This window comes from Myxocyprinus asiaticus, chromosome 27, assembly GCF_019703515.2.
Source record: "Myxocyprinus asiaticus isolate MX2 ecotype Aquarium Trade chromosome 27, UBuf_Myxa_2, whole genome shotgun sequence".
Lineage (NCBI taxonomy): Eukaryota > Metazoa > Chordata > Actinopteri > Cypriniformes > Catostomidae > Myxocyprinus > Myxocyprinus asiaticus.
This window is the reverse complement of record NC_059370.1, coordinates 44,200,955-44,213,897: the sequence shown is the minus strand read 5'-3', so window position 1 is coordinate 44,213,897 and position 12,943 is coordinate 44,200,955. Positions and strand designations below refer to the sequence as shown.

The 12,943-nt window shown below is 38.3% G+C and overlaps 1 pseudogene; it reads left to right on the top strand.

The window, feature by feature from the left end:
- The window catches only part of LOC127417861 (uncharacterized), a 119,050-nt pseudogene extending 107,185 nt beyond the window's left edge, over window positions 1-11,865 (top strand).
- The last annotated feature ends 1,078 nt before the right edge of the window (window positions 11,866-12,943 follow it).

Sequence of the window (12,943 nt, the reverse complement as noted above, 5' to 3'; positions counted from 1 at the left end):
GTGTGCGACCCCCTTAAGAGTTCTTGTCTCATGTAGACATAATAACCTGCATTAGTTTGTAATTTTTGTATGTAAGTTTGCACACCAGAGCAAAAGAAAAAACAAAACAAAAAACACTGTCTTAATGTTTATACAGTAAAGCGCTGAAACTTTCCTTGGTGAAAAACAACTTGGAATCATGTTTAATGGAGTAGCAGTCACATGAAGTCCTCTTAGCAACCTGAACTTCTTCAGAATGGAGCGCAACGAATGAAACAAAACAGGTGTTTTGTGATACATTTATAAAATGAAATTCTTTTTAACTTTACTTGGTGTCTAAAAATGTGGCGATCTCGCGCGAGACACTGAAAGAAAAAGCAGCCCTCATTAACATTATATAGAAAAACAGCACAGACGCACACAGAAGCATGTTTGAACAGCCACTAACTTTCCTTATACTTGGAAAAACTGACCCAAAGCCCAAAGGTTTGTCAGAACTCGTCGAGTTCGAGTCGGGTTGAAGACCTCTGTTGCACGTGTAGAATAACCAATTAGTGATTTTGGTATTTTAATAGTGGCGCATAGAGCGGTTAACCAAATGTCGACTATCCATGCACATAGTCTAAAGGTTGATTTTGATTTAATTTGATTTAATATTTAATACCTTTTAAAATGTTGCTCAAAATACTAATTGGTCATTTTCAAAGTGATTAAATATATATTTTTTTAAATAACTGTCCAATAAGTGAAAGGATAATATCTGGGGTAAAAAGCACATGAGTGTTTAAAGAGGGCTCACATTGACTGATGGAGATTCATTTTGTACAATATATGTTATGACATGCCAAATGTGACTGAAATTGACATGACATGGATAAACATTTTCTGAAGTGGGTATTTTGAGTAATTATTATCTTAATTTGTTAATCAAAAAAAGCATCTTGCAAAATCAGCAGAGGGTGTGGTAAAAAGCCCCCTTGTCAACTTTAACCCTTGGATTGTGTTACATTTACATTTATTCATTTGGCAGACACTTTTATCCGAAGCGACTTACAGTGCACTTATTACAGGGACAATCCACCCAGAGCAACCTGGAGTTACGTGCCTTGCTCAAGGACACAATGGTGGTGGCTGTGGGGATTGAACTAGCAACCTTCTGATTACCAGTTATGTGCTTTAGCCCACTACACCACCCATGTTTGTTTTGTGCTAACACATTTTGTGTTTCCGGTCAAAAATGACCGGTCCACTAAGATTGTTTATAAATCTCTCATATTGCATATATTATCACAAGATATTGTAATGGATCTTTTTAACAAATTATTTTTTAATAATTATGACAGGTTTTGTACTTCTGTTTCTGAACTTCTGAACATATATATATATATATATATATATATATATGTATTGATAGAAGGATTTATTGAACTGAGCTTATACCGGGCCAAATATATAATAATAATAATAATAAACATGTAATTACACAATTAATAACCACTTTCTTGATCTGAACAAAAGAGGTGTCATTTTAAAGCGTAGAATCTGGACTTTACAATGCATATAGCTGATCCTACCAATTCTTAAATAATGCTTTTTACTTGACAAATAAGAACTGTTTTGTTCTCATCATTTGCAAATTTGTCATCATAACAATTATATTCAGAGTTGGAAAAACCACAAAAAGATGAGATATCCATGTGTTATATATCGTTGGAAAGGTTTCACTCAGAGGCCAAACTGCAGTGAGTTAGTGTTTGAAATTCCCACTGACACAAATATAATAAACAGGAGTGGCTTTTAGTCACGTTTTTCCTTACTTCCTAAAACATACATGTAACACAGAGAATGCCGTATCGTAACTTTCATCAGACTATCCCGATTCAAACGAGCCTAAACACAACATAATAAGTAGATCTTGACATATTAAATGGAAAGGCGATGCACAAAAGGTGTGTGTGTGTGTGAGTTTGTGTGTTCATGTCCAAGGACTTTGTGTGTGCAAAAACACATCCACATATGTGTCAGGATAACTTGAAGGAAGGTGAAGACTCCGATGCAGAAATTTAGCAATTGGGCTTTATTAAAGAAAAACTGAACAAAACCAACAAAAACTACCTCGAGAAAAACATAAAGCCAAGTGCACTCACACAAACACTAGTGTCAGAATCCAGCCACAAAACTATAAACAAAGACCAAGCGAAGTGGAAGGATCCTGACCCTAGATGCACAAGACAGAAAACACAGGTGCCAGGTCACGACACTGAAAATACTTAACTGGAAACGCATATTGTTGGGAACCGGACAATATGTGCTGATCTATAGGATTGGGATGCTCCTGAACACTAAATATTTCTGTATTTTGTAGTAAATGGCCGGTCATTTTTGACCGGGAACACAAGTGTAACAAAGTGAAGTAAAACCAGATACCATATGTGAACAAAGTCAAATAACTGTATTCCAATTTGATTAAGCAAAAATAAATAAAAAATAATAATAAGAAGAAGAAGAAGAAAAAACAACAACTGGAACACAACGTAAGGGTAATAAATAAATAAATAAATAAAGATTTATTTTCACACAAACTAGGTTGCTCCAACAGTAAATTAATACATTAAATAAATAAATCACATCTTGATACATTTTGCGACCAGTAAAAAAAGCACATTTTCCTAATGGGGTGCCTTAAGCCTCATTGAAGTCTACGTATAGCATGTTAACTGTGAAGAACCTGATAATTACATCACTTCTATAACAGAGAAATTGCAAACGAATAAAAAATAGAAATACTTCCCTTCTGAATTATTCCCCAGTTAGCCTGTTTGCCACTTTGACTTCACTTGTTGTCACCCCAGCTCTGCTCCCACTGACCCTTTGACCTGGATCCCATGGTGATTGTTGCCCTGGTGCCTAACACTAACCTAACACAACTCAAATTATTGATCTCTGTCGTTTCCATCCACCTTTCCTGTGAGGAAAGAGAGCCTTAATAGTATCATTGTATTCCACACACACTCTCACACACCATTAGAGGCTGAAAGCTGAACTATCCTTTCCACACTCTGTTATTTTCTCTTAGTCCGACAGAATTACCACCTCTAACTGATGCTGTCTCTGCCTGCTGTGATGCCGTGTTTAACAGGGTGTTTGTTTGTTTGTTTGTTTGTTGATTGTTTTTGGTTTCCTTTGTTTTTTGTGCCGTTTTTTTGGCATGTGGGACAAATCATCAACACATATATAAACTAGATTTTAACAAATGTTTCTCCAGGTGTGTGTGTGTGTGTGTGTGTGTGTAGACTAGCACTCTGATAGTTCTTGTTTGTCTCATCCTCTCTGGGTTTTTGACGCGTGTAACAGATTTTCAGTCGGGCAGCACACATTCTGCTACTCAAAAAAATATGACAAAACCGTTTGAAAAAGTGGAGTCCTGTTTCTCTCTAAATCTCAATCTCTCTCACTTTCTCTTTGCATTGTAAGTTCTCTTTTATGTCTGTGTGTTACTCAATTATACAGAATTAAAGAATATTTTCAGTTTGCTCAGCACAAATAATAACTGTGTTTGGAAGAATTTCAGTGTGTAAAGCTATAAAATCTTAAGACCTATAATGTATAATATTCTTTTCAGAAATATAAACTATGTAAACGAAAACCAATTATTATATATGAATTTGTTATATACTGTTTTAATAAACGTTATGATAAATCTGATAGTTCCAACTCTGATTCTAATTGGATAAGCCATATTCAAATGCGTTGTGTAATGCTGATTTTATGCTGACGTTTTATATTACCGGGCAAAATTGCTGTTGTTGGGAAACTGTAAATTGAAAAACATAAACTGTAAATGGAAGAATTTTTATTCTAATTATAAACGTATATAACTTTTTATTGAACACATGTTCCTATCATATTGCCATGGTTTTATAAATGCAAAAAGACACTAAATGTGATGCGTTACAGTGATTTTACTGGCACAATAAGCACTGCATCTCATAGCTTATTGCTTGAATACAAATCATCATCAAATCATCAGTGTAAAATTTCTTAGACATGTAAAGAACTGCATAACTTTGAACTGATTCTTATCCATTTCTCTTTCTTTCTCTTTTATGTTTTAATGGCTTCACTCTGTTCCCACCATCAGGTAAGATATTTTTGTTATTCTTTTAAGCATTATGTGTGTCTTAAAGCTGTAGTAATGTGGTATTTGTGTGTGTTGAAAGAGTGTGCTTCTAAGAGACATGATGTAAAAAATAAAATAAGATAAAAAATCACAAGAAGCACACAGCTCCAAAAAAGTGATTCAGGTGCATTAAAGTTTAACTCACAAAAACAACCAAGTTGGCACACTGTTGCTCTCAAGCAAACGTTTAGTGTCCCACACAGATTTGATGAGAGTACAAGTTTGTTTGGGAGTGACTGTGTGCCGAATTTTGTGACTTTTGGACAAACACAAACACACACTTCAGCAGACACTGCTTGTCTTCAGCTTGAAACATTGTCTTAAGACCAATTCACACTGCCCCAACAAACAGCAACAAACACCAACATCCAACAGTTGTCGGGTTTTGTCGGATCAATGTGATCGCTTTTGGCATTTGTTAGCGTTTGTTGCCATCTGTTTTCACCAATTGAACATCATCAGTGTTGTTTGAGCATTCTGGTATGATTTTACAACGAACTCCAACAAACTCTGACATAATTTGAGTTTCATGACAATGAGGTCAGCATCCCAGCCAATTCCTAGAAAACGGACACGCATGTGCGCGTCTGGATTGTTTGAGCAGGAGAAACTGAGTCAATCACCATTAATCATATTTTTATTAAACTTGTTAAAGCATATAGCTTAACTGTAATATTCAACACAACTAAATATCAGTACTCTGGACAATAATTAAAAGGTGGTCTTACCTTGGCTGAAAGCTTTTCCAAAGTTTTACCTTTTTTTCGACTGGAAGAAACTTTGACTCAACTCAGTCCGGGTGGCGGAGGACAAGTCTCAGTTGTCTCCGCTTCTGAGACCGTCAATCTGCGCATCTTATCACGTGACTCGTTATGCATAACACTGTGGAGACTCACAGCATGTGGAGGCTCATGCTACTCTCCACGATCCTCGCACAACTCACCACACGCCCCATTGAGAGCGAAAACCACATTATAGCGACCACGAGGAGGTTACCCCATGTGACTCTACCCTCCCTAGCAACCAGGCCAATTTGGTTGCTTAGGAGACCTGGCTGGAGTCACTCAGCACGCCCTGTGTTTGAACTCGCGACTCCAGGGGTGGTAGTCAGCGCAAATACTCGCTGAGATACCCAGGCCCCCCATTATATGCTGTTATTTAAAGAATTAATTCCAGATTTTGCAAGGTCTTATAAGTTGATCATTTTGCTTGTACATTACCGGCAGCACCGCGATGAGACGGTTGTCACGGTGATCCTAAAGCAGCACTATTCACGCAAATATATTCATATGTCAAATCACACGTTTGGCCTCATCCGCAACCTCTTCCTTTTCAATAATCTTGTTCAAAGGCGAACAACGACATGAAAAGATGCAAGTTTGTTGGTGTTTGATGGATTAGTGTGAACACGACAATTATGTTTCTCAACATTATAAATACAACAGCCAACCTTAGAATATTTAAAGTGTTGCCGTCAGTTGCTGTTTGCGGGGGCAGTGTGAATTGGACTTTATGCAAATACATGAACGCAAACACTTCAGCTACTGTATGCAGGATTTCATGCATCGTTGTGTTCCGAAATGCAATACGCAGTGCAACGCAAGTACATGCTCCATTCTTAGTGTTGCTGCAGGAGGCGCTATAGCGGTCAGTTTTCTCTTTCTGGTGAAGCAACCATTTGAAGTGATTCTTGCTGAGCAAGTTAGTTTACTTAAAATGTTGACATTTTTATAATAGCCTATATCTACATACTTGTGTTTAGTATGTTTCTGGTCTTAATTTACCCTCTGTAGAAAGAGCAAGACATGAGAAATTAAAAACATATAAAGAGAGAGAGAATATGAACTGGAGGGAGCAAAAGGAAATTCAAGTACATTTCTAAAGACACACACAAAGCAAGTACAATGCCTGTCAAACCTCCCGTGACCCCTCATTCCTCCATACTGCAGCTCTTGCTTCATGTTCCTTTATCTGTAAAACAGTTTGTCTTGAATATATTAAAATTGTGTTAGTCTTTTTGAGTCTTCACCTGGTTGTGTTATGTCAGGAAAAAAGAAAAATGCACAGAGCAATGCAGAAGGACATTTAAAGTTTAATATTGTTAAGTTTCTGCATATTTCACCATGATTTGTGGTTTGCAGAACTCCATTGCTTCTGGGTTTGTTCACGATTCAGTTTTTTTGTTTGACAATTTTAATGGTTTTGTTGCCTGAAATGTTGCTCTTAATATGTTCATAATCATTGTTTTTAAAAGAAAGTAACATGCAGTATGTATACTGATCTGTTGTCTTTAAAGTTGAATCAGTTCAGACCGACAAATCAGAAAGTAGCTTTCCACCCCTCTCAGGATGCTTGAGCCGTTGCCATGGTGATGGAGACCAGTTGTACATTAGCTTCAGATGTAAGATTGTGTAAGGTTTAAATAGAAGTACATTTCACCACATACCTAATTTACAAATAAGGTGTTTGCGCAGTGAAACGTGTGTATTAGAGGTTCAAAGATGTCTCAGTGCGCACAGGTTGTTTACCATTGAAAATAGTAGCTTAGATTGAGCCGGACGGTATAATGTGTGTTCTCTGAACTCAGCGAGATTTCCTCCGCAGAAATTAAAAATCAACAAACATCAAATACAGAGCGCAGTGCGTGGAAGAGCAGCGTGTAGTTTTAAATTCATGTTTGAATGCATTGAGACTGTGGTGGAGAATCCAAATGAGATGAGTGCAGGTTTATAGAGGAGGGAAGGAGAGAGAGAGAGAGAGAGAGAGAGAGAGAGATGGAGGTGTTTCATTGATATCGCTGTTGATGGTCCAAATGTTCCTCTCAAATGAAATTAAACACTCACAATCAAAAGCTGTTACAACATCTGCAATGACATTGAGACACTATTTATAAAGAGGGTTATTGAGTTCAAATGGATGTTTGCCTGTGGTTGTATTGCTAATACAGAAGGACATCTGTGTGTGTGTGTGTGTGTGTCTGTCTGTGTGTGTGTGTGTCTGTCTGTGTGTGTGTCTGTCTGTGTGTGTGTGTGCGTGTGCGTGTGCGTGTATAGGTGACACCTGGGACAGAATGAGGTTTGGACCTATTGATTAAATTCATCCGTCCTTTGGTTGACCTGTGCCTGCTAACACACACGCGCACACACACATGGCTAGTTATAATATTCATTAGTAAACCACTTTACTGATTTGGGACTGTTGTTCTATAGAGAGGATGTTTGTTTCCTACTCCATGACAGATATTGTTATAATAGTTTCGATTATAGGAATATCTGAAGACAAACCAGGCCAGTTTGTTTCCCATTCTCAAACATCTTCCGAACAGGAAATGTTTGTTAATAATTTATTAAGGTCCAGACTTTTATTCTACATTGTACTTGCCCTTTACCGTAGTTCTTTCATTGTTTCAGTGCCATAATAACAAGAAAGACCATGTCTGGCTCCTCATTACAGTGGTTAGGTAGTTAATCTTTCTTAAAAAGAAACAATTTATTTGTTATGAAAAAAAATAATAGCCTAAACAGATTTAAAAATGTATTTTTTTCTAATACATCTGCCACAGTTGTAATGAAAAATTATTATGTTAATGTTGATGTGTAGATGTGAAAAGTCTTGTAAGTGATGCTCATGTGGGACAGGTGTTTTCTCGTTCCCTCATCAGTGCTGTTCAGAATGTCAGAGATGTCTAGGCATTTGAAATTATTTAATTGCTCCATAGCGCTTTAAAATAGTGAATTCTCATGTAAAATTCAAAGGGGTCGCATACGTTTTGTTGTCTGCGCCACGATATCGAGGGAAGCCCAGTTTAATCACGTGTGTGATCTGCTATCCTGTCACCAGAGCTCACATATTGAAGGAAGCCCGGTTGATGTGCGCGCAGTTGCACGCTCCAGAGATACAGGAGGACAGAGCAGAGTGCATCACTTGCGCAAGTGATTCTCGGTGGATCGCGCAACACGCACGTGAAACCAGTCTTCAATCACCCCGCGCCAATTCGCATCCACATGAGAAGCATATTTAGCACTTAAAAATCAGCGAAAACAAGATGAATATCATAACACTTGCTTTGGCCTATGAAAAATTTTCAGTGCAGGAAAAACCCTGCTGTCTCTCTCTTTCACTGCTGGTCTGTGTATTATTCTAGAGAATAATTGGATTAAACCATGTTATATATATCTATAAACATATATATATATATATATATATATATATATCTTTTATCCCCTAACCTTAAACATAACCATCCCACAAACCTTTATGGGGGGGGGGTGTAGATGCCCAATTCCCTATGCACTTTTAAGTCCTCGTGGTGGTGTAGTGATTCGCCTGAATCTGGGTGGCGGAGGATGAATCCCAGCTGCCTCCGCGTCTGAGTGATCAACCCATGCATCTTATCAAGTGGCTTGTTGAGCGCATTGCCACGGAGACATAGCGCGTGTGGAGGCTTCACGCCATCCACCGCGGCATCTACGCACAACTCGCCACGCGCCCCACTGAGAACGAACCACATTATAGCGACCACGAGGAGGTTACCCCATGTGACTCTACCCTCCCTAGCAACCAGGCCAATTTGGTTGCTTAGGAGACTTGGCTGGAGTCACTCAGCATGTCCTGGGATTCGAACAAGCGAACTCCAGGGGTGGTAGCCAGCGTCTTTTACCACTGAGCTACCCAGGCCCCCCTATGCATTTTTAAGTAATTAGTTTAGTGCTGGCTAATAGAGTCTTGCCTTTTTTTCCACTTTAACTCATCTCCACCATTTTTCAAATGAGTTTTATCATGCAAATGCAAGTGATGTCACTGACAGGGCTTTTCTGTGCACAGCGCATGTACAGTATATGACTAATCAATAATTATTATCTATTATTAATCTTTATTATAAATTTTATCCATTAGTTGTTGCATGAAGTACTACTTTTTTTAAATGGTCAATTAAAACATTTAATTTGTTTATTAAGCTGTTTCCCTCATGGGGAGTGTTAATTGTTCCACAAAATGTAGATACTTTCAGATAATACTACCCTTGAGGGGACATTTGTTCCCACATTGTAGGCAAAATCTTACTTGCGATCATTTACCTTGCTAGTTGCTACTCTATCTAAAAGAAGACATACTATAATACCATTGTTTTTATATAAAGCTAATTATAATGATGACAGATTAACCACAACCCAAACCCTAACGCCTTGATTTTGTCAGATTTTGCAGACTTCTGGAGACAGTTTTGTCCCTAATGTATAGCTAAGTAAACCCACACGTTCCTTCTAAGAGTTTTGGCATGAATACATTCTCTACCTGCCCATGAAGTGTGTGTGCATTTGAGAGAGGGAAAGAGGTAATCCCTCTTGATTGTATTAACATGCGGAAAGCCCTCCGTTATCAAACGACTGCTCCTGTTCAATTGAACACAGAATCTGAATGGATTAAGACACGCACGCACGTACGCGCACACACACACACACACACACACACGCTCAAAAGCATCAAAAGCCAGTGAGGCGCTTTAAGGCAGCAGACTTTTATTCAGTGACTATGTTTGTTTACGTGTGTGTATTTTCACATGTTGTTTACATCCATATACTGTACATATGTGTGTGTGTGTGTGTGTGTTTGATGTTCTGTGGGAGGATAAAGAGAAAAGAGACATTGAAGCAGGTGTGGGTGTTTACATTAGCTACTGTAATGTACTGTACGTGTATATGTGATTGTGTTATGCAGTGGATTGTTCTTTCATAGCTCAGGAGGAGACCTAATGCAGTTCATACTTACAGTATGTTTCATACTTATGTTTAAAATCAACATAAAATGGTATTAGTAACCCATTTTACTTCCGTTAATATATTTCTGAGTGCAAACTACATAAAAAAAAAAAAAAAAGTAGTCAGTTTTTATAGCCTTGACTAGAAGTATCAACTTTGTCTCAGAATTATTCATTATTTTAGTGGAGTACCTGATATTAACATGAGCTTCAGATGTGTGTGCTTGTCATCTGTGTACCTGCGTGTTGATATCAAACACACTGAAGATCCTTGAGGTTTTTGTGCTTGAGTATTTATCCTCTTTTTTTCAAATTTTCTGATCGGATGGTTATCTCACTTTAAAGCCGCACATAACCGGCAAAGTTTAAACTCTTGTATTAGCTCAGCGGTTGATTGCCAGGTAAGGGATGCCGCTTATCTGCTGTCCGGGATGCATTCAGGACATGCATTTTTGACTACCTTCATATTAGGGATGGGCACGAGTACTCAAGTACTCGGAAGAGACATCAATGATCTAAGGGAGAAAAACAAAACCTGCACGATCATCGTTTTAATGATATAGGTTTCATCTTGCAATTTTGTGATTGGTTACGGTAGTGTTTTGGACAATACTTTGCGTCTTATTGGTCAGAGTTGGGACCGTTGCCTACAGATGTTCTCTACAGAGAATGTCTGTCAAAGCCATAGAGGGTGGCTGTTACTACTGATTCGTGGACTTCGCTAACTACTGACTCCTATGTAACACTGACATGCCACTACATCAGTGAATGGAAAATTCACAATGCAGTATTAGAGACATGCAGTTTTGATGAAAGGCACACTGCTGTAAACATAGCCAATTACCCAAAGAGTACAACAAAAATGTGGCTGTCGACTTCTGAAAAAGTGCTAGCATGTGTTCATGATAACGCTAGCAACATGGGTCTCGCAAATCAAGGTCTCTGGGAATCAGTGCCCTGCTTTGCGCACACCCTTCAGCTCGCAATCAACAAGGGCTTCAAAGTTGGTTGTGTTAGCCATGTGATCGCTGCAAGCAGCCGCTTAGTGTCACATTTTCACCACAGCTCACTGGCTACATCCGCGCTTAGGCAAAAACAACAACAAAATCTACCTGAACACAAACTAATCCAGTATTGTTGCACACGGTGGAATTCGATCTGTGACATGTTCAAACGGCTTCTTGAACAGAGATGGGCTGTGTCAGCTACTCTGTCAGATCGCAATGTTACGAAACTTGGAGATGCAAGGACACTTGTGTTGAGAGATGAGCACTGGCAGATCGTAGAAGAATTAACACCTGGTCTCTGAAGTCTGCCACAACTGCAATGTGCAGTGAGACACATGTATGCATTTCAATGGTGTATCCGATCACACACAGCCTCATCACCAGACACCTGAATATACAGAGCGAAGAGTCTCCGAGAGTGTCCGAGTTAAAGACAGCTGTGTGTGAGTCTCTCAAACGGTGCATCCTCATAGTTGACCCTGACCCTGACCTGATCCGCAGCATTAGATCCAAGACACAAACATCTCAAGTTTCTTGAGCCTGAGCTTCAACGGAGAGTGAAAGAGAAACTCAGACAGCTTTGTGACACCATTCCCGAGGATGTAGATGCTTGCAAGGACATCAATCCTGAACACGGTGACTGTCAGTCCCGAGAAGCAACAGCGCTCAGCACTCTTATTGGTGAGGACTATGGGACGAGTGATGTTCGTTCGCATGACAACGAAATGGAGAGCTACTTCAATGAGCCATGCATCTCCCTATGCCAGGATCCTTTACAGTGTTGGCAAGTAAATGGTAATGGATTCAAAAAGCTGAACATCCTTGCCCAGTGGTACTTGGCTGTTCCTGCCACTTCTGTGCCAGCGGAGCGCGTGTTCTCCACCACTGGCCTGATTGTGAATAGACTGTGCACTCGGATCTCACCTGAGCATATAGACTGATCTTTTTGTATAAAAACATGTAGGCAAATATTTTAGTGTCAGCAGTCATTAATTGAACTTGTTAAATTTGTTTTTGTTGTGTTAAAAAAAAAAGCACCATTAAAATCTCATGCTAATTTTGCATATAAAGTTTTGCTGAAAATGCAGTTTAAATTAAATAGACAGAACACACTTATAAAACTAGTTGTTGTATTTGTTGTTTTGTTATGCGTTGCAAATACATTTTTGAAATATGGACTTTTAAATGTTAATATAATGTTGTAATAGCTACTACATAATGCTAATATATTTTTACATGATTTGTTAAAAGTGGCATTTAAATGAAATAGCCAGAACACACTTTTAAAATGTAAAAGTTGTTTTGTTGTGCATTGCAAATGCACATTTATATAAATGTAATGATGTTAATATAAAGTTGAACATGATTGAAAAATGCAGTTTAAATAAAAAGACAAAAAAATCAAAGTATGCGTTTCATTGCTTTATTTCAAAATCAAAAATGAAAAGTAGAGATTTTGGTGTTTAATTGTAGTTAACAGACATTATACAACCAATTATATTCTCATTCATAATGATTTATTGATAATGATTAAGGTCATGTAGATCATCGCTAACGTGATTTTTAAATAAATTCAGATATAAACAACAACACAAAGATGACGTATTTTGTTTGTATGATCATGTCGTGATTTTCAGTATACTTTGCGTCTGAATCATAACAGCGAGTACAGTAGCCCCAATACAATCTAGACATTCAACATGATGGAGAAGCACACACACCGGACGGAGCGCTACTGTATGGGACAGAACGTAGGTTCTTTTGGTGTGGCTCTCACCTTTTGAAAGTGTTTATGGATGGTTATTTAAAGTAACAATTTTCAACTTGGAAAAAAAAAAACGTGACTGTTATGGCAACTCTGCGGCACAACACTGACAGAAATGTGTAAAAGCAAAAGCGGACGGCTTGACCAGTCACGCAAACAGCAGTGCGCGCACACTACTATAATTACGGTAACCGGGGAAAAAGCAGAGAGATGCTCTTTCTCTGCAATAATTTATTGATTTTGGCCAGCGTGTC